Source organism: Parasteatoda tepidariorum, chromosome 11 (assembly GCF_982258835.1).
Source record: "Parasteatoda tepidariorum strain Cologne lab strain chromosome 11, Ptep-v5.0, whole genome shotgun sequence".
Classification (NCBI taxonomy): Eukaryota; Metazoa; Arthropoda; class Arachnida; order Araneae; family Theridiidae; genus Parasteatoda; species Parasteatoda tepidariorum.
Window position 1 is genome coordinate 47864701 of NC_141765.1, and position 24175 is coordinate 47888875.

General features: G+C 26.2%; 1 protein-coding gene across 1 annotated transcript in view; it reads left to right on the forward strand.

Annotated features, from left to right (window-relative positions):
* Nucleotides 1-978: 978 nt before the first annotated feature.
* Nucleotides 979-24175, forward strand: part of LOC107439185 (tolloid-like protein 2) — a 104901-nt gene continuing 81704 nt past the window's right edge. Inside the window, exon 1 of the mRNA XM_071187656.1 lies at nucleotides 979-1094. The gene's annotated coding sequence lies outside the window, so the exon portion shown is untranslated. The remainder of the gene's footprint in view (nucleotides 1095-24175) is intronic.

Below are 24175 nucleotides of genomic sequence, written 5' to 3' on the forward strand. Positions count from 1 at the left end.
ATATAAAATTATGCAACTGAAGCTTATATATGTTTCTGAATTCTTCACTATTTTATTGTAATAATTAAAAAGTAATTGTGTCTCACTGAGTTATTTTAGTAGTAATGGGTAAAAATATATGCAGTTTCATTATTTTTATATTACTATTTTTAGGAATTTAATTTTTTTTATTAATAAATATTTTTGTTGAGACTCGGTAAGTTTCTTTTAATTGTCCTAAAAAGTCTCAAAGTTTCCTAAAATGTTTAAAAATTTCTCAAGATGAAAAAAACATGATTTACAATATTTTTTAATTTTCGCCGAGATTCAATAATCTCACATCACTCCTAATAAATTAGGTATAAAAATGCTAAAACGCTTAAAATAATGAATAGTAGGATCAAAAACACTATCCAGATTTGTAAAATTCATTAAAAAAGGAACAGAAAAGAAGCAGAACCAAAAAATATGAACCATTTTTAATCATTTGGATGTAAACTGTTTCTCCCTCTTTTCCGAACTTTGAGAATCAAAAACTTTTTAGTATGCGCGAAACTTTTGGATAACTTATAACGAGAAAAAAAAAGTTATCGAAGCATAAAATAGAATAAATATTCCAAAATAAAGCAAAAGGAAGTGTAACAATATATTAAATTAATAACAAAACTTAGGTATTGTGTGTGCTCTGATAAATAGCACTTAAAGAAAAAGGAAATTTGTTTTTTGAAAGCTGTAAACTGAGTAAAATATGAAATAATGTTCTGTTGTTATAATGTCTCATTTTTTAAATTAACACAAAATAAATCTTGAGGAATGTGGGAAAAATAGGCTATAAATGTTTACTAAACCTCATATTCCTCACCATATTTCTCTTACTTTTCACCAGGGAATCAATTGAGGTAAACCTCTTTGAAAATCCATTCATTTCTCTTTTTTTATCTTGCGCCTCTGTATTCTGTTTGCTCTCCTACCTGAATGAACCCTTCCATCCTATCAGGTGGTTGTCATGCGCCGGCTACGTCAGTCCGGCTTAGCTATCCGGCACTTCATCCTCTTGTATTGCCGGATATTTTGGTAACTTTGATATCGCGTTTAACAGGTGGTCTGCTTTTGCGGTGAGTAGATAGTTTTTTTCTCTGCTCCTTAAAAAAAAATTATTGAGATAGTTTGGCGGTATTTTTTAAATCTTTTACAGAGTTAAAAGCTAGATAGCAATTTAAAAAAAATTATGGAAAACTAGATAGCATTTTTTTATTTTTTACGGAAATAAAATTTAGATAGCATTTTAAAAAGTTTTTACAGAAATGAAAACTTGATAGTTTTTTTTAAAAAAATAATTTCTCAAATCTATAAACTGGATAGTAATTTTAAAATTTTATTAATAAAAATATAAATTAATAAAGTTTAGTTTTAGAGTGATAATTTTGAAAAAAAATAAAATTACTTTATTTCTTTTAAGCACATGTGCAAACATGTTTCGCTTTACGATAAGGTGAAAAAAGACTTTTTCCTCGAAAAATTAAATCATTTTACTAGTTTATTTTGTTCTTTGTAAACGCGAACATGATTAAAGAAATGTATGTAATTTATTTACTTTTTTCTATACTTTTCCCCACATTCTCCAACTTAGGAAACTATGAAAAAAAAACTTCTCCATAAATATGTCCTAAATTTTTTTTCAAACTTTTAACTTTTGGCTTGAGTTTATACTGAATGTTTGATTTGATACTGATTCGATAAATTGTTGCTTTCCAAAACATGGCACTTATATTGTTTTAAAAATTCGTTTATTTTGTCTCCTCTGAATAACTTCCTTTAAAATGTCTATATTTTTCTATGAATACAAATTTTTATTTTTATATTAATTGTAATTGTCAGTTGATAATTACATTATGTTTGTGCAAATGTGTTTAAATTTAGAATATTTGTTGAATATTAAATTATGTACATTATAGCCGGATGCTTAAAGTTTAGTTTCTAAAAATACGTAACTCCTTGAAAATCAACTCAGGAGAAATGCTTTTTTAAAAAATTTATTTTTAAAAGACCTTGCAAACAATAATTGGACGAACTATGTAGTAGGACTACAATAATTACTTTGCAATTAAGAAAACTGCTTTCATTCATAATTGCGGCCATTTTATATTCAAACTTCAAAGGTAAAATATTCAATGACTTTAAAAAATATACATTAAAATTCCTTTATCAAAATAATTCAATATAAATCACAAACTTTTAAAATAACTTTTTAAAAATTTTAATTTTAAAAATGCTTTGAACTGAGAAAAGTTAAAAACTTCTTCCCGGTCAAACATAGTTGAAAAAATTAGTGAGAACTTTACTTTGTTTACTCCAAATATTTTTAAGTATTTGAATAGTTCAAAATTAGAAGTAAAGGTTTTTAGTTTAAGGCTTGAATTATTTTATAAAAGTTTTGTCATAAACAACAAGTATTAGTATTTTTTGTAAAACGTAAATAATTAATTAAGCATTATCTTTAAAAAAAATTCATACCTGGGTTATATTTGGTATCTAAACAAGTGTTGAAAAATATTTATATGAAAGCTAGCTCCGAGCAGTTGATAGAAAAGACAACTTAAGGTTAGCTTTGAGCAGTTTATAAGAAATAAAAAAAATATTTAATCTCTGGAAAAGGGATTAAAAATTCCTTGAACGTATGCTGAAATTACTTATTGCTACCGAATAACATAACACCGAGATAATTCGTTACAAATATAAGAATTCTGGTGTGTAAACAAGTTTTTACTGAAAAATTACATCTTCTAATTCGAGAAGCTTGTTGATTTTCAACTAGCGTGTAGCTCTTCTTTCTTTCTTTGCATGCAGGCAATCTTTGCTATTTGCTAGAAAATTCCGAATCAAATTACTGTAAAAAGTAACAGCACACAAATCCATTTTTACCGGAGCACGTTACGGAACAAAAAATCTAATAAATAATTACCCTAAAATCTCTGAATCACTCGAATTATATAAATATTAGTGTAAAAGTTACAATATAAAAAATATTTTATAAAAAATTATTTTTATAAAAAATATTTCACGGTGAAATTGGATTTTGCAGATGATGCACCCATACTGACGGTGCTTCAGACAATTATTTGCTCTGGAATTTCTTACAGTATAACGGCAAAGCGTAGAAAACAAAATTATACGTACAAAACAAAAATAAATGTAAGGATTGAACCGGAAAGTAATATTACAACAAAACAAGAAGTAGAAAATACCATATCGAGTAATATTACGTCAAAGACAGGTAACGAGTTAATAGAATTTTCTGAAGAAACTATTTCTGAAAGTTTATTATCATTAAAGCGAAAAAGAAAAGGCATTCCGTTAAAATTTCAGACCTTTATAAAAAATGTGCACTTTTAGTGGTGCTTAAAGGACGTTAAAAATTTTACATATATTTTTATGAATACAGTACCAATTAATTAAAATATCTTAGTCACAATATAAGTTCACATTATTATTTATTTCAATTTGGAAAAACTAATGAAATAGATTTACAGATAATATTCAAAGATCAATGCTAATTTCTGTCTTTAAATTTTAAAATAAGTTGGCTAACTCCGTAGTAGATTGTATATTCATTGTTTTTACTTTGAATGAATTTTTCAAATTAAGAACTTGCGGGAATACCGGGGTACTTTTATATATGATTGTGTGAAATACTAATTTTACAGATTATTCCTAAACATTTTTTTCGCATATGTATAAATAATCTAGTGTAGTTCTATTTTGAATATTAATTTTAATTTTTCAAATTATGATTTTTTCTAAAAAAATATAAGCTTGATAAAACAAACAATCAAAATATTTCAATAAACGAAAAAGGCAATATTATAATGTTCACAAAACTCAAATATTTTTAATTGAATGAATATTTTTTATTCAATTTTTTATATCTCTGAATTTTATAATTAATACAAGGAAATAATTTTTAAAATCAATACTATGTAAATTAGCTAGTGATAAAATTAACAGGAAGTATAACAGAAGTAGGAAAGTAATACAATGCCCTATGTGTATTAAGTACAATGAGAGAAAAAAAAAGTTGGCTAAAACTTCCAGAATATGGTAAAATTTACCGTGTTTTGGCTCTATGGGAGCACCAAAAAGCTCGACAAATAAATAGTAGATAAATATAACAAAATAGACCGCAAGAGGTATCTATTGTGTGGAAAGCATATTCTCAATTGTTAAGTTAGCAAAAACCGTGACAAATTAGTATTTCTTAATGTTTCTAACGTCCACTTTTTGCGTATTACGACAAATCTTTGAAACTATTTAACTCAATCAAAAAGTTTTTATACACAATTATAAAACTCGTTTACCCAAAAAACATTCTCTAATTTTTTTTTTATAGTTTGTTATATTTTATAATTTAATTTTAAAGTAATCAAAACATTGTTGATCGGTTAAGGTACCCAAACTTTACATAATTTAAAATTTCATATTTTTAGATGTCAAAATCCAGAATTTGAACGGAATCTGTCAAGTAGTTCTTGAGAAATGAAAATTTTAAAACAGTTAAATTAAATAAGACAGAATGCAAAATGTAGTAAAATTAACATTAATGAATTTAAACTTTCGACCACTCTTCTTAGTCAACTATGAGGACCATATTTTCCAGAATTCAGTTACCACCCTATTTTAAGGCTTCATGTATGTCTAAGCAGGGATAAAACGATTTTGTGTCTGGTTTTGTATTTAAGAAAATCTCCCGGGTGAATCAATTATCATTGCAGGTGTGGGGGCATAAAGATTGAATGTTAGACTTTTGAACCAATAATATTGCAAGCTAGTGCGTGAAAATCCGATTATTAGAACAAAAGGTTAAGCAATTAAGTGTTCCATTTTTCATTTCAAGTACTGAAAACCGGAATTATACATAAAATGATAAATAATGTTCTGTTAAAATATTATATTTCCGCTTGAACTTTTGAAAAAAATTAATAAGCAATGAGTAAACCTTGACTTTTTTATAAATTTTTAAAAAGATTTTTTTATGCATTTACACTGAAATATGCTCAATATAAAGTTAACGATTTTTACAAATAGATTTTTAGAATACGATTTTCTAAATTTTAATTACTTTAAATGTACTTGATACTTTTCACGTTTCACGTCTTTTTAAAGCTTCTATTTAAAATGGAAAACCAATTATTTTATTATTGCTTGAATAAATAAAATCAGAACGGAAAGTTTGTCTAAATGTATTTCCTTATATGTATTGAATTTTAATGAATGAAAGTCATAGAAATCATTAATTGAAATACACCGAAGTTATAATTCACTAATGAAAGATAATTTAAATCTACTACAAAATAGAATTGCTCATGAATTTTAAATGCGGGCAAGCCTAACAAACAGCTTTTCAATAGAGATATTTAAATCTTGTTGATTTAAGCTCTACACAGACTCCTCAACAAACATATATTGCACAGTTATGTTTAAATTTTCAGAGAGCTATTTTTTGAATATTGATAGCGTTATGTGAAGCTGAAACTCAAAGTAGTATCATTAGTTTTTTAAACTCAAATATCTAAACTTGTTGCTATTAATATTAAAACAAGCATCTTGTAAATGCGTAAATACATTTAACAAGTTGATCTTCTTAACCCTGCTTCACAAACATCAAACATTTAAAGTAAAATATTTGGACGTTAAGAAAATAATATTATTTCTTGTTCACTTTCAAAACTTAGAATAAATATATTGACTTCTTTAAAACTTACTTAGATAAGAAACGAATAAAATATTCAAGTCGCACGTTGAAAACAATTATCTCTTTCTAAAGAAATTTAACCAGACTTTCAGTATTCAAATGAAATTAATTTAAAGAATACACTCACTTTAATGTAGTATTTTTTTTTAATAATGTTACTTTTTAGAATCGTTTCGCAACTGATTTCCAGTTATAAAAAAAATACTTTAAAAGTAGTCAATTTTAAGAAATAATTTGCTTTTTAAATTATTTTACTCAAAATTACATTCATTTCCCAAACTATCATTTTTAAACAACTGTACTACACTGTAAAAAAATTTGGATCAAATTACGGTAAAAAATACCGGCACTCAGGGTGCCGGAAGTACCTTATTGGACTCGAAATTTTATATTTCAATAGTTATTACGCATGAAAATATAAAGTTTAGAGAAAAAATAATATGAGACACACACAGTTATTCATAGTTATAGTATACGACACTGCGTTTCGGTATGAAAGAAAGTATTAAATTAATCTTCTGATGAATAAAAGAATAATTAATTCTTCTGTGAAAAGCAATTCTTTTTAATTTTATTTTATTTTCCTAAACACGATTTTATAAAACAATTAAGTTGAATTTTATTTGGTTATTAAAAAAATTATTTTAAATTTTTTAGTTATGATTAAATAGATTTAAACATTCGATAGATTTAATAAATTTAAATATTAGGCCACAATTCATATTTTTTCTTATCATGCTATACCTTTAAAATATTAGAGTATTTTACCCTGGGACAATAAAACATGTTGTACCTTCGGACAAAGGTAAAACTCATGCATAATTTTTTATAACTACGATATTTTTTGCAACTGGGTTAGATGTTCTAATTTGTTGCAATTTTTTAACCCTTTGAAGCAAATGGGACACCGGTGTCCCTTTTATATATATAATATTTTTTGACGCTCTAATTACGAGCATAAATACATTTTGGTATTTTTTAATGACTTATATCTACTAAGAAAACCCATTAGATTATAGGAATTATATTTGAACAAAAATATAAAATCCATAAAAGAAGTTTGAAAAAAAAAATTTTTTTTTTCAATAATATTTAAAATTTTATCAATAATTTATTTTCTAATTAAAGAAATTTCAATGATGAATGACTGTTTCTATCAGATCTAAATAACCTCAAATTTAAAAAATTATTGTTCGGAAGTAAACCGTTTTTGGAAGATGCAGAAAAAGACAATGCAGAAAAGACCTTTAATGCAGAAAAAGGCACCAGTATTTCATAACCATAAATTTTTAAAATGCTATAAAATGTTAAATATAATATTTTTTTACTTATTTTGACCCAAATTAAAGCAAAATAATGAAAAAAGTATGACAAAATGTTCAGCAAAAAATTCTGTGTCTAAGGGAATGTTATGTCACCAGGAAATGTTATATTCTATAAGTATATTTTAGTAATGTATTATTAGAATACTTTTAATATTTAGTTTAGTTAACAAGTTAAGAATTTGAAAAAGGTGAACTATTTTTATGACATGTTCCTTTAATTCATGTATTTTGATTCAATATATTTTTTTCCCTTTTTTTTATCAAATAACTATTTTCTGCTTCCAGCAAATAAATGAAATTCTTTCAAGGGAAATAACTTTTACCAAAGTTTCTAATTTCTTTTAAACATTTATAAAAAGTTTCAATTTTCATTTACCTTCATCCTTCCTTAAGAAATAGTAGAACTTACATTGCATTCAAACACATTACACGAAATATAGAGAACGTAACATTAATACTCATCACTCTTGAAAAAATTAAACTATTTTTATGACATATTCCTTTAATTCATGTATTTTGATTCAATATATTTTTCCCCCTTTTTTTTATCAAATAACTATTTTCTGTTTCCAGCAAATAAATGAAATTCTTTCAAGGGAAATAACTTTCACCGAAGTTTCTAATTTCTTTTAAACATTTATAAAAAGTTTCAATTTTCATTTACCTTCATCTTTCCTTAAAAAATAATCGAACTTACATTGCATTCAAACACATTACATGAAATATAGAGAACGTAACATTAATACTCATCACTCTTGTTGCAAAGAATTCTATTAAAAAAAATATATACGCCTTATGTGCTCATGTCTGCTCCATTTATCTCAATTATATATTGACTGCTTTCAAATTAGGTTTACACACATCGAGAACTCATGTTCTTTGCATTGTGTATTAATCATACTTTTTTCTTAATTTAGTGGCTTAAAAAATTAAATATAGTTTCGTTGGCATTAATTGGGTTCAAGTAAAACTTTCGCAAGGAAAAATTTCTTATGTCCCAAAGTACAACAAATTGTTATACTTTGGGTAAATTTGCAATATCTATTTCGAATAATTGACAAATTTTGTATGGTGAATCTAAATATCGGAAATATTCAGTAAGTTTATTTTTCATGGTCGTTAAATTAATTAAAATATTTAGTTAAAAATTATATTTTGTACTTTTATAGTATTATTGACCGAGGGGTTGTTTTTTTCCTAATTACAAAAGAAATTCTTTTTGCAAAAGATAGTTTTTATTTATAATTTTCGATAAATACTACCATTTTGGTTTACACGGAAATTCAGATTTCGACATCAGGGGACTTAAGCACTGTAAAAAATTCCAGAACAAATTACGGTAAAAAAATATCAGTACTCAGACCTCCGGTATTTAATATCGTAAAATCCATTTTACTGGCATATGTTACGAAAAAAAAATATCTGAAATACCGCAATTTTCCCAGTAATAGTTACAGTAAAACCACTGTTTCACTCTAATTAAATAATTATTACTTTAAAAATCACGGTATAATAGTTTACGGTAAACTAGATTTTATGAATGATACACCCAAATTGCCAGTACTTTATACCATAATTTGTTCTAGAATTTTTTACAGTGTGGTTACCTAATATCAGTATATTTAAAGTTATGATTTGTGGAGCTCTAGTATGGTTGTTTGCAATCCCTTTTTAACTAGTGAAGTATTGATACTATTCTAAGTGACTCAGGTTTCAACTTCAACATAATATGTCAATAAATAATTTGCATTAAGTGTATTCAATTTAGTTTTTATAAAGTTTATTAAACTGCGCTCTTTTGGATTTTATCTAAAAACTTTTATATTAGGTTTTCTTAAAAATGATTGCAATAATGAAATAAAATAAGGTAATTACATTGTAACAGACTAACAGGTTTACGAGAAAAAATGACAGTACTTTATTAAAAATATGTACAAAAATTAATTCAATTATAGCTGCATTTAGTATGTAATCTAACACAGGAAAAAAAGAAATCTGGTCAAAAATATCAAAATTTCGTAACATTTACTGTGTTTCTGGTTGTCTAAAACCAAAACTCGGCAAATTTTACTGAAGCAATTTAGTTATGATTTTGTCAAAATTAATAATAAAATATGGTTTTATAATCTGTGATAAATTTGCTAAACGTTGCCAAAATTGGTCATTTTAACGTGATACCTTTGATCATGTCCTAAAATCCATTTATTCGGTAAAACTTACTTTTCAGTTTTGTATTTTTTACTAAATGTGTGATAATATGAGCTACAATTTTTAAAACTAGAATTTCTAGTAAACCATTACCACACGAACGGAAAAATTACCAAAAAATGATTTAAATACCGTATAATTAGGTTTTTATTACCAAAATTAAAGTTGATTTTTTTATTTTACCGGAATAGAGGGTGGTAATTTTACCAGATTTTTTATCCGTGTAGAAAACCATAACTTGAGTTTTTTTAACTTATAAAAGTGATTCTTTAAATATTTATGATCAAAAAGAAGTTGTTGATGCAAACAAGCAAAAAGTGTTTTATTTTTATTTAATACTATTATATTTAACCCTATTACTTAAAAAATGCACATTTATTATAAAAATAATTTATCTCATTTCACGGGAATTTAAAAATATTACTTTTATGAAATTTATCTTTTGTCTAATTTTAAATTTAAGAAAATAGAATTCTTACCTACAGCATACCTAAAAACAGATGCTTTCCTCACATTTTCGCAAACATAACACCTAATGGAATGTCATATATTATATTGGTTGCTTTTACCAATAAAATCTGCTGTTCAGTGAGAATTTCCATGTTAAAATAAGACGACCACTAAGCAAAGATAGATAAAAATCAAAATACCAAAAAATAGCAACATTGGCATAGAATGGCCCATAATTTAAGTTCAAACTTTTTCCCATATCTTTATTTTTATTAAAACAAGAAATCAATAAAAAGAAATTAACGGAACAAATATTATGACGCTAAGTTAGTTTAGATAGGATAGGATTTTTAAACAAAGCTTCTTTTCTTTAGAAAGTGTTATCGGTTTACAATTAATAAACATTGATAATACTTATTCTGTGGGCAAAGGAGATTATGTTGCTAGTAAAAAGAATATTTATTCTAAAAGAAATTTTACTGTGCTATACAGAAATAAATTAATCCACCAAACTGAAAAATTCCAAACATACTTTGTTATTCTATACTTTCCTGATGAGAGACGTTAATTAAAGCCTTAATTTATGTTGATAATATTGCATTTATTAAGATAACGAGGAGTGGCAGAGATTTTGAAAAAAAAAATGCTGAATGAAGTGTAAACATTAGTTACGTATAAAGTTAATTTTGAATGCTTTATTCAGTCATAAAGATAATTTGAAAAATCACGGAGAGTTTTACAAATTATTTATCCCTTAATTTAATTTGTGACAAATTACGCATTTTTAAGCAAAGTGTTGACAAAATATGTTTTTATATATTTATTTTTCAAAAGGATTTAGTTTTTTGAAAACTGTTTTCTTTTAAATAAACATTAAACTTCCATACTCAAACAATTTGATCCAATTAAAGTTTTGAGAAAAAGAGCTTTTTAAATATAATTTTTAAAAGACTCAATTTCTTTCAATGTAAAATTATTGTAAGACATTGATACATATTCCACCAAGTTTATTTTATGAGAGCAAAGTTACGGTGTTAAATTTTATTGCTAAACAATTTTAAAAAAAGTTTTAAGAAATAAAAGGATATTTTAACCTTAATATTAAAAGTTATATTTTTTTCCTGACTTAACTTTTACAAATTGACAATACTTGTTTTACGTATACAAAGATAAATTTAACTAATTTTTTTAAGAAACTGGTATATTGGGTTGTTCTAAGAAATATGGAGAATAAAATGTTGTAATTTTTTTTTTGCATAATTCTAATTATCATAATTTCCCTCATGATTTTAACTTCTTACCGCAACTTAGCACATATTTTAAAAATTTATGTTATACACTCCAAATTCCAATGTTTAATTCAATTACTAAACAAATATCATATTTTAAATATCAATGTATCTGTCTTTCTTGGGTTTACAAAGGACACATGATTTAGAAGACCTTCTGTGATCCTACATCTTTTGACAGACTTAGTTTACAACACTTTCTGGTCAGTTTATCTAGAGTTATTTGTTTATGTTTGACACAGTAGAGCCAAATGTCATGAAAATCTTCACTGAAACTCATTCCACTAAACTCATAAAATAGTTTCTTGTTAAATAAGTAAATAAAAAAGAATTATTTTTAAAAATAATTAATATAAATAATTAAAAAAAAATTTTTAAATAAAATTTTTTTATCGCTATTTCGCTCATGAAGTACATTCATTTGGTAAATTTCTTATACTACGATAGAAACTACTTAAAAAGATGATTTTTAGCAATATTGGAAGTCGATGCTTCATTTTAAACCGAAATTTTATTTTAATTCAGTTTTCCAAAAAACTTATAAATACTAAAAAGGTTAATTCATCAGAACAGTTTTATTGCGTATAACATCCATTACTCATACTTATAGAAAGAAAACAATTCTGGTAAAATTACTACTCCATATGGTAATGGCATTTCCGGTTTAAAAAAAACATGATTCAGATTAATAAAACTGAAATATATGGATTTTAAATCATTCATTTGGTACTTCTTTATCTCATATGGCTCCCGTAAATTCTGGTTTTTAAAATTATAGTTCTTCTTGCCACACATTTACTAAAAAATACAGAACTGAAAAGTAAATTTAACTGAATAAATGTTATTTTTTTGCCGTGCTCTATGAAATTATGATAAAATTAAAAAATTTTGCTACATTTACCAAATTTTATCTCGTGTTGTAAGGCCGTACTTTATTGCACATTTTACCGAAATTCATTAACAAAACGCTTCAGTGAAACTAATTACCGAGATTTTTGGTGTTCTATACGAGCCATACTTTGATACTTTACCATATTCTGGTACTTTGGACCATACATTTTACTCGGCGTACCTTGTAAAATTACTTGTATGCTGTAAAAAATTCGGGGTCAAATTATGAGGAAAAATTCTGGCACCCTGAGAATTTACGGAACAAAAAAATCTAATATACAGTAACATTTACAGTAATCACTGTAATTAGATAAAAATCACTGTAAAAATTACGGTATAAAAGTTTACGGTCAAATGTTTCTTATGGATCCTACATTCGGGGTGGCGTTATTTCATACATCCGGCGTTATTTCATACCGCCATTTTATCTGGAATTTTCTACAGTGTGTATTCCATTAAGTAATTTAATTTTTAAAGCATTTAAGGAAAATATATATTTCAGTTTAATAACATAAATAAGCTACTCAGATTTAAGATAAGATAATTTTTTTTTCTATTGTGTTCAAAGTTCGTATAACGTATAAAGTTCGTATAACGTATAAAGTAAGTCATACTCATGTGTCCTTAGATAAAACAAGTATAGCCAGCTTCATAAAATGTTTAATTATCCTACGTAATTTCTACCTATTCTATAGAAAATATCTCTAAAGTTTTATAACTTTAACTTAAGTATGAAATTACTCAATCGAATAAAATCTGATTAAATTTCATAAAATCGTTTTTAGATTGCATTAGTAACTTCTATTACATATATGTTGAGCTAATTATACTCTCAAGATGGTAACAGTCAATATTAAAACAAAAACAAGAAAGTTAGTTGCATGGTTCTTACTCTATGTTTTTGAATGTGATTAAAAAACATTAATTTAAGTAGAAAATTAGTTTGAGTTGAATTGTAGAATTTTGGAATAGTTATAATTAATTTGTAACGGAAACTCAATAACTTACATAAATTATCAATTACTTCAAGTAAATTAAAATGTATTTGTTATTCAATAATGATTTACGATTTCAAATTACTTCTTTCTTCCGTATTCTCATTTATCTTCATGCCCGCATTAACTTCTACATTTTTCTCATTAGTCTCATTATCTCAGTCGTGTTTGTCAAACGAAATCACAAATTTATTTCCATTTTAAGACATGGCTTTTAAAATATTATTTCATTTAAGATTAAAATATCCAAAAACTCGACATCAACGAAACATGTTAGAAACGAAATTAAATTTTGAACAAATGATCCTTTGAACAGCAGATTTTCACCATCGCGATTCTTAAGTTTAAACTCATATTTTTGTGTAGCATCAGAGAATTTCTTAGTAATACACTTCTCGTAATTATAATTTTAAATTATAATAATAATTATAGTAATATCATAAAAAGGAAAGTTACGCAAAAAATTTAAATAGTATTAAGCAGCTCAAATGAAAGCTCCTCTAAGTACATTATTTTGGCAATATTTTTCAAATTTCAATGACCCCATCCCCTTTTAGTGGACAGGAAATCTTTTCTTTTTTTAATCACTGTACACTGAGAAAAAAATCTAGTAAAATATATTAATAGTATGGTAATAACATTTCGGTTTTTTTTTCTGTTTCATTCTGTGTTTATTTCTCCGTTTCATTTTTTCTTTTTTCAAAAGAAAAAAAAACATAATTATGGTAATAAAACTAAAATATATGATATTTTTAAACCATTCGTTTAATAATTTTTTCGTTCATATGGTAACCGTTTACTGGATATTCTGGATTTCAGTGTTCTAGTTTCCTCATTACCAAATATTTTGCAAAAAATACAAATCTGAAAAGTAAATTTAACCGAATAAATGGTTTTTATGTCCTGTTCTAAGAATCATGATAAAGCTGCAAAATTTTATCACTAATTTTACAACACATCATAACATTATATTTTATGGTTAATTTAGCCAAAATCATTACCAAAGCGTTTCTGTAAAAATTATCGGGCTTTTCAGTATTTCCATAGAGCCAGAGACGTGGTAAATTTAACCATATCCTTGTAATTCAGACCATTTTTTTTCTCAGTGTGCATATAGGATTTAGACAAAATCTTCAGTTTAGTCGATAATGCACTGACTAAGGTTTGCTAAGAATTTTTTTTCCTGATAAATAACGCTAAATAATATCAGTGAAAATTGATGGAGGATTTTTTTTCTTACTACAATTTTTTTCTGTATAAATATAAAATAAAGATTAAAATTATCATATATAACACGGAAAGTGTTAATAAAACCTGTAAATTTAGCAGTTTTATTTTTCTTGCCTTCTATCGTTAAATTGTTGTTAAATACAAGTTATTGTAATAATTTAATATGTGTTGAAAAGGTATTATAAACTTCATTCGTTATTGAAATAGATGTTAATGCTATTTGTAAATACAAAGTATAATAACTTATACTTCGAGATTTTGACTTTTCAGCATTATTGCCCTTTCATGCACATTATTTTAAGAATATTTAATATTTATAAATGGTTCTACGATAAATCTCGTGGGGGAATCCGATGGGTTTAGTTCCGCGGCTGCTAATTAGAAAGCACCAGACAAGGCTTAAAAATTTTCCCTCTCTTTATGTGAAATGTAAAGTAACTTTGACGTTTACTCCGTCGGATCAATGCTTTGATTTTTCTCAAATGCGCGGGAAAGCGGCTTGTTCTATGAAATTAAATAGGGCAAAATTTGGACTCTGAAATTATTATGCTGTTCTATCGTTTCTTCGTGCATGCATTTTAAGCTCTTAGACTTATTTATCTGATTAAAACAATTCATTGAATCCTTACTTTTTTTTTCATTAAAGACATAGCAATTCTATACGTGACTCATGTTAAGAATTAGAAAAATCTGTATCGTAATTTAGATACGGAAGAATAATTGTTACTGTATTAAGTACATGGATAAAACAATAAAGAAATGATATTTCTGTTTAAAAAATGCTAGTTAAGAAAACCAAAATATACTGTATTTAAACCATTTCTTTGATAATATTTTTTTCATATGGTAACGGTTTCCCGAAAATTCTGGTTTTCAGAATTATAGATCTTATTACCACACATTTAATAAAAAAAAATACAAAACTGAAAAGTAAATTTGACCAAATAAACTGTTTTTATACCATGCTTTGAGGTATCATGATAAAATTTCAAGTATTATCATACATTATCATTTCAAGTATTATCATACAGCATTTATCAAGTATTATCACATATAACAAAACCCTATTTTATTATTAATTTTGTCAAAATCATAACTAAAGTGCTTCAGTAAAATTTACCTAGCATTTGGGTTTCTTAGACAGCCAGAAACACGGTAAATTTTACCATATTTTGATATTTATGAGCAGCCTTTTTTTTACCTGTATAAGGTCACATAATAAATGTAGCTATAATTGAATTAATTTTTGTGCACATTTTAATTATACAAAAATCATTAACAAAGCGCTTCGGTAATAATTACAGTGGATTTTGGTATTTCCATAGAGCCAGAATTGAATTGATACCATAAGATATATAGATTATAGCCAGAATAAATTTTACCATATTCTAATAGTTTTGACCATGTTTTTTTTCTTAGTTTATTCACTGAATGCGAGTGAAAGCATTCGTGTTTAAAGTGATATTCAGAATTTATTGCCCCTGTTTTTTTATTATCCATTTTCTGAATTTGAATGAAATTATCCATTACTCTCACTGCAATGAATATATTACATATCACCAAAAATGAGATGATAATCACTCGTGATTATCATCTCAGTGAATTACAGTGTGAATCACAATTATGTTTATCCATCTGTTACTATATATTCCCTAAATATGAGTCATAACCACGAAAGAAGAATCACAATCGAAAAAAGCTCTCAATTACCATGTAGATATAATTTAGTCTGATGTATTTAACAGTTTAACTTCTCAATTAACAGAGAAAAAGTTATTCTTTTTTAATTTAAAAACATTTTAATGTAATTCGTATAATTTCTTACACAGTTAGAAATGTCTGAGCGTGCACTGCAAAAAATTCTGTATCAAATAATCGTAAAAAGTACTTGTACCCTGAATGCCGATATTTTTACCGTGAAATCCAATTTGAACGTTAAATTTTGCTTAACAAAAAACTAATATACTGTAATTTTTATAGCAATATTTACTGTTAAATCACTGAATCGTTGTAATTAATTAAATATTACTTGAAAATTACGGTACAAAATTTCCCAGTAAAAATGGATTTTACGGATACTGAATCAGGGTGCTAGTACTTTTTTTCGTAACTTGATCTGGAATTATTTACTCTGTGTTTAACCATAATATTGTTGAAATTTGCTGGAACCTTAATCTGATGCAAAGTTGAACCATATTATCATTCATTTTGAAATTGGTTGCAGAATACCATTGTTCAATTCAACACCTTATTACGTTAGTAATTTATTAAACATCGTACATTTACACCATGTTAAGATTCAAGTTACCGATATAGTGGTTCATCATAGAATCAATATTTTTGAGAATATAGATGCTTATTTTTTTTAGAAAAAAAGTCCTCCAGTATCATGTAGTTAGCATTTAGTTCGGTGCATTCAACTGCTATAAGTTTCTATCAACAGGGAAAAAGTTTTTTTTTCGAATTTAAAACTATTAAATATAATTCGTATAATTTCTTAAACTGTTAGAAATGTTTATTTTTAAAAAGAGTTTGGTTGACCAAACTTAATTTGGAGCGAAATGCTTGATCTATATTACAATGTTTGAACTAAACGCTATATGAGCTAACAATTTTTGTTAATTTTAAAATTAAATGAGAAAGAGTGAGAGGAGTTTGATTGACCAAACTTAATTTGGAGAGAAATGTTTGATCTATATTACAATGTTTGAACTAAACGCTATATGAACTAACGATTTTTGTTAATTTTAATATTAAATGAGAAAGAGTGAGAGGAGTTTGGTTGACCAAACTTTATTGAGGGCACAAGATTTGTCCTATATAATATCGAAATATAGCTTATATAAACCGTCATTTTTTGTCTACTTTTGAAACTTAAAATAAACTAACTGCCATATAAAATTAAAAGAAAGCGAGCAAAACTGCAATTTCGTAGAAAGAGTGTTTTTTAAAGTAAAATATTAAACTCTGAGTTTAATTAAAAATAGCTGAAAATGTCTTGGTACAGAATTTAAGACTACTTTTAAAGTACGATAAAAACTATTCTAATTTTATGTAAAAATGAACTTCTAGCTGGTTATGCTGAATTTAATTAAATTTAGTTGTTTTGGAGGATGATTTCAATTTAACCATTATTTATGTTAATCTTCTATCAAGGTAATTAAAATTAAACTTTCAGGATACAAGTTCAATTTCTTCTAAAACTAGAAGTAATTATTAACCGCATGTATTCCATTTGTTTTCAATTATTGCATTTAAAAAAAATTCGTAATGGCGAAATTGGCCACTCTCCGAACTATTTGCTTCCTTCCCAAATTTTTCTAATTAATCATTTACTATAGTTTTGCTAAAGTTGGCAATTACGTCTTTTAAATCAACTTAAAAATATTTCTTTCTGCTAATCTTTATGCCTAAGAATAAAAAAAAGCGAAATGTGCTATTGAAGTAATGTTATGTTTAATGATCAGAATTTCTTGATTTCGAAAATGACATCTGTATAATTAAAAGCCTTAAAATAAATTAATAAAAGTCATTACACAGGAAATTTATTTTCCCAGGCAGAAAATATTTTTATGTCAAATATTAAGAATACCTTTTTACGTAATAAACATTATTAATCAGGTGTACAAAACGATAATCAAATTCAACTGATGTGGCCACAAATTTGAGTTGTGAAAAAATTATTTTTGAACACTAAAAATAAGAGATACAAAGTTTTTTGGAGAAAAAAGCTGAACTGAGTTGCTGTATTCTAGCACTTAACATTACTGTCCTAGCTGTAACAAGCATTCTAAACACTTGAACATGAGCCTAAATGTATGTTTATTTCAGTTTTTTATGCAAAATTATATTCGTTGAAAAATATTAAAAATCCTCCATAAAAACAAACATTTGTTGCGTATCAAAACTCCTCCTTTATAAAAAAGTTAGGGTCAAGTAAATATGCCTCAATAAATTTAGATATAATAAATATGCCCGATTAAATTCGAGTTACGTCATCACAAATATACTAAAAATTTTAAGATTGAACGAAGAAGCGTATAAACTTGAAAACTCATATAAAATTTACTCAAATTCACTAAAATGTCTCTTACCTGGTTCGTCCACTAAGTTCTTCATATGTTACATTAGAGGAATCGGAAAATAATGGCATTTCTGCTCATTTTGATTTTCGTTTGTGATTTATCTGAGCACTGTATACTTCAAAGTCGTGTGAAAGTTATTTTAATATCTGATTGACACCTGTATACTCGTATTTAATTGCTATATATTAATATGTATATGATGAAATGGACAGCTAAATACCAGAAGGGTTTAATTATGTTAATTACTTTAGACGAAGCTTTTTTTGGAATGTTGAGGGCAGTTAAATAAATGTTTACTAATTATGTAGAATTTTCTTCTTTATAAGAATACATTTCTTCATTGACTTTTAAAAACTAGTTTATTTATTTCCATTCATAACTAAACATTTTAATTTCAAAGAAAAATAAATTAGTATAGTTTTTGAAAAAATTGATTTTTCATGCACTGAAAATGAAACAACTTAACTGGATTAAGTGAGCAAATTAATTTGCAAATTTTTTTAAAATACTCAATCCGAACAGAAAACTCCAACATTGTTAACTTTAAAACATATAACTAACAGAGAAAGTTAATAGTTAATAACCTAATATAGATAGTAATATCTGCTACCCCCAAAAAGAATACATATTTCTATTAAAAAGAATTTTCATTTTAAGTAATTTAACCAAAATTTCATCACGTCACAAAATCGCTATTCAGTGAGAGTCAAATATTCATTAATTAGGGAGGAAAAAACTTTCAAATTATCTCATCTCGTTCCATGGTTGATTTTTTACTCAATTAATTTCCCACTTATCACAGTCGAATAGTCATTAATGATTCTTAGGGATGAATGAATGTCTTATAATTTGAAGAGAGAGTCTTACAATTATTCAAACTCTAATATTTGATGTTCTTTTTTCTAAGCTTTGTCGAACATATACTTTGTAATGATGTTATTATGAGATTCTTTCAGTTTTATGCTCAATTAATGTAATTGTGAACCTCTCGAGTGAACAATCTCATTTAAGAATAATTACGGCTTGCGGAACCACGAATAAAGATGGATTTAATAGTTGTAGAAGAAAGGTTTTTTATCCTCCCCGATGGAAAAAAATAACTTAATTACATTTTATATAAGCTAATTAATCAGATTTCTTTCTAAAGAATAATTTTTAAATAAGAGAAAGTTGATCGAATATCTATTTGCGGTGATCTAAATTGCTAGTGAAATATTATGTCTTATACTCAAAATGGCAAAACAAAATTGAACTAAAATTAATCAATTAACAAATTACACTCAAATTACAAAAAGAAGAACAATATGCTAGGGGTTCAATATTCCAGATTTCATTGTGAATATCGATTAGGCGTGGCAACTTAAATTGCAAGTAAAATATAATCTGTGTTAAAACTCAATGCACTCATAAGGCAATGTGAAATTAAAGAAACCGTAGTTGATAAAAAGAAGTATGCCAGGGTTCAATACGCCAGAGTTAAATATTATGAGCATCAATTGAGCTTATCAGCCGAAATTGCAAGTAAAATATTATCTGTGTTTTGTTAAAACTCAATATACTATATACTATACTATAAAGTTAAATTAACCACAATTGATAAAAAGGAGAGCAATATGCCAGAGTTCAATACTGTGAGTGTCACTTGCGCGTAGCAACCTATATTGCTATAATAATATTATCTGAGTTTCTTTAAAACTTATACTCATAAGGCGAAGTAAAATTAAGGTATCAGCAGTTGATAAAGAGAAGATCATTATGCCAGAGTTCAATATTGTAAATATCAATAGAGCATAGGAACCTAAATTGCTATTAAAATATTATCTGCTATTTCCTTAAAAGCTCTATATACTCATAAGGCAAAGATAAATGTGCGAAGGTTCAATTCGAAAGAGTTCAATACTGTGGGAATCAATTGAGCGTAACAACATAAATTGCTAGTAAAATATTATATGTGTTTCTTTAAAACTCAATATACTTATAAGGCAAAGTAAAATTAAAATAACTGCAGTTAAATAAAAAGAAGAGTAATAGGCCAAGGTTCAATATTGTGATCAATTGTGTAGCAGATTTGTAACTCATAAAAATTGCTACTTTTATTATTAGTATGAAAAGGTGTTTTCTGAAATCCTGTAATGCAATTCAATGAACTAGTCATTTGTCAAAAATTTCAATGAAAAACTTCTGTTGCAGGAGTAGCAATTGTACCAATGGACAGTATAAGTCTTTTTTAAAACAGTTTAGTAAGTGTGATGCTGAAAAGTTAGCCGACCAGCGTCCTCCTGAAACTAAAAACTGGTAGTAAGACTTCGATACAGATTTTTGAAAACTCACTGCTTTACCTTTTCAATTCAATATTCTAAGAACAGAAATCCTTTGCAGTTAATCCTTTCTGAAGTTTAAAATTGCATTTGCACGAGGAAAAAATTTCTGGTAAATTACTGCATGGTAAAGATTGCTGTATGGTATGATTACTGTACACCGTTAGAAATTTCTCAGAAAAAACAGTTAAAAAACAATTTATTTAATTGTTATTATACCATATTCAAACAAAACAGTTAAATAATGACTGATAATGATAACTGTTAACTGTGACAAAAATCGTTTATTAACTGTTTTGACCAAATACGGTAAAACAACCAGAATTTTGTGGTTTTTCCATGGAGGCAGAATGACAGTAGATTTCATTTTCTGGTAGTTTTAACTATATTTTTTTTTCTCAGTGTAGAATGATATAGTTAAAATTTCAGATTTGTTTAAGTAACGATTAGATTAAGACTGATTTCACTGTTACAAATAAGTATTTTTACATTAAAGTAAAATAAAGTAATCAACAGAAATTAAAATATTAGATTGATAAAAAAGTGTAAAGTGACTCGAAACCTGTTACTCGATACCAAGTTTAAGAAAAACTTTTTAGAAAGGGCCTCTGCTACACTGTTAAAAATTTCTCAAAAAGATGGTTAAACAGCAAATTATTTAACCATGTTCAAACGAAACAGTCGAATAATCATAAATAAGATGGTATTTAGACTGTTAACTGTGAGAAAAGCCATTTATTAATTGCTTTCTCCTAATATGGTTAAACAACAAGAATTTTATTGCTCCAACTGTATCCACCTAATAAAGCCGCTTAGTTTCTTGCAACTGCGGATATGTCATAGCCGAGAGGCTAATCTGTCGATCTCATGGTCGGCAGAACTTGGGTTCGAGTCTTAGCGTTGACACCACAATGTTTCCTCCATTCCCTTCAACAAACGAAGAATTTCCAGTGTCCGGCACTCCTTAATTTGTGTCCTATATTCTCCAATCCCTATTATCTAGCAAAAAAGAGAAATCAGTTGATTAATTTTTTTGCGGTTTTGAAACCTTGCCAGTTCTAAATGGTTAAAAAAAAATCGTATAGTTTTGTATTCATGATTTTATAACCATACTCGGTTTTATAACGGAATTTTATTCGATTTTATAACTGAAACGGTTTCAAAACTGTAAAGGTAAAAAATGTTGTTTAACGTAAACTTTTATGGTTAATTGGTTGGACAGACTGCTGCTGGTTATTTTACCATAATTTTAGAATGAAAATTCTAACAGTGTATGGTAAAAACATTGCTCGTAAAAAAATATAATTTTGGTAATAAACCCAAAATATCTGGTATTTAAAGCCATTAATTTGGTAATTTTTCTGTTCATATGGTAAAGTTTCACCAGAAATTCTTATATTCAAAATAATAGTTCTTATTATCAAGCATTAAGTAAAAAACACAAAACTGAAAAGTAAATTTAAGCGAATAAAAATTTTTTATGGTATGCTCTAAGGAATCATGATAAAATTACCAAATTTTGTCACAAATTATAACACTGTATTTAATATTTAATTAAACAAAATCATTACCGAAGCTCCTCGGTAAAAATTGCTGATCTTTTGGTGTTCCCATAGAACCAGAAACACGCGAAACTTCATTATAAAATTTAATGATATCATGGTAGTTTCGACCATACTTTTTTTCTCAGTCCATGACTATTACTCACTAAACTTTTATAGAATAATTACATAATGCACAGTCAAACTAATCTCTCAAAACCATTAAAAAATTTAGATTTGTAAATCTTCATTATTTTTGCTTATAAACAGTCACTGTGCTCAAAAGGACTATCCATTTTAATAATATTTCCAGTTTATCATAATTTCTTTAAATATTATCTAATGTTAAAATGTAAGAGACAAAAAATATGTCCATCTTTTATTTTTGTTGCATACCTAGAGCATAGTAAGATATTTCCTTAAAAAGTAAAGTAAGGAAACAAACTGTTTAAGAAAGCTTAATTTGATTACGAAATTTAAAATGTCCCCATAATTCACCTTGCGTTACAAGCTAGATCATTCTGCTAATCTTCTAAAACTAAAATATAGCTCAATTAACGCTAATTTTCTTTTCGCCAAGTTATCCACGCTTTTCGTTTTAAATTTAGTAGGATTATTCTGTTCAATTTAAACAGAATTTTTAATTCGTATTCTTATATCTTAGTTTGAATTTGAGTACTTTTAATAGTGTACTAAAATGTTAACAAGAAAGATAACATCCCTGTTTATTTTTTAAAATAAGAATAATACTAATGATTGTAGTTTAATTTACTTTATTTACTGTAATTTATTTATGCAATTTGTATTATGAACAAAAATATACGTACATATGGTAATAAATATTAAATTCAATATTAATAAAAATAAGCAAAAATAGTAATATTTAATTAAATTATATTTTTTATGAGACTGCAAATACTCTTAGCTTCACTTAGAATAAATTTTATACTGATTCTATGGTCACAATTTTTGGTTTAATTTTACATTTTCAATCAGTTTTTTTTTCCTGATCTTATTAATCCAATAAGAAATAAGTTCTATCTAAAAAAAAATTTAAGATTATTTTTAAGGTTTTTAAGCAAAATTTTAATTGTACTTGAACTACCTCCAACATGATTTTCAAACATTCTTCTTTGACTTTTTTTCATTAGTAGTATAGGAAATAAGAAATTTTTTCCTAAATTATTCATGGTAGCTGCGTTTTTTTAATTATTATCATTATTTTATTGTTATCATTATCTTATTATTATTATTATTATTTCATTATCGTTATTATTTTATTATTATAATTATTTTATTATCATCATTAGTTTATTATTATCATTATTTTATAATGTTATTATTTAAAAATTAATAATATTTTATTTTTTTGTTGACTACAAATTGTCAATTTCCTCCAAAAATTTAAAATTAACCTCATACATTTTATAATAAAATTGATGCATTTTATGATAATCTCTAGGGTTTTCTTTCCTAAAGCAAAACAATAAGAGAACTGATTTCGTTTTGAATGAAAAAATGGCTTTTAATAAGTTTTTGAGCTTTTTGTTACTGATCTTTATAGTTTAGAGAAAGGCTTTGCGTAGTGAAGTTTAAAAAATTTAAATTTGCAACGGAATAGAAGATATAATTAAAACATATTTCTATAACTCCCATTGATTTTCAAATAGAATGCTGTATTTCCTTTTTTGCTATTTAACTAATTTGCTATTTAACTAATCTTACCGAGATAATTCTAATAGTGAACCAAAAACATATAAGTATGAATTAAAAACAGATCTACTACGGATTTTCCTTAATTAAAACATTATTGCGCTAGAAACTGTTGGACACATCGTTGAGAGCTGCAAAAAATACAAATTAGTGATGTAGAAATCCAATTTAGCATAACATTCATACACAACTTATTATCAACATAAATCAACAACGCGAAAAGTCTGTCGTAATTAATATCAATATTTAGAAATAATGAAAAACTCAATAAAAATGAGTGAAAAAGTTGCTAAAGAATTCATGCCTTGGAGCATCAAAAACATGGGGCACAAAAGTGTAAGAGGCCTTGCAAGCCTAAAGCAATCAAAGCTAGAAATTCCCCTTCAAAAATATAGGTTTCCT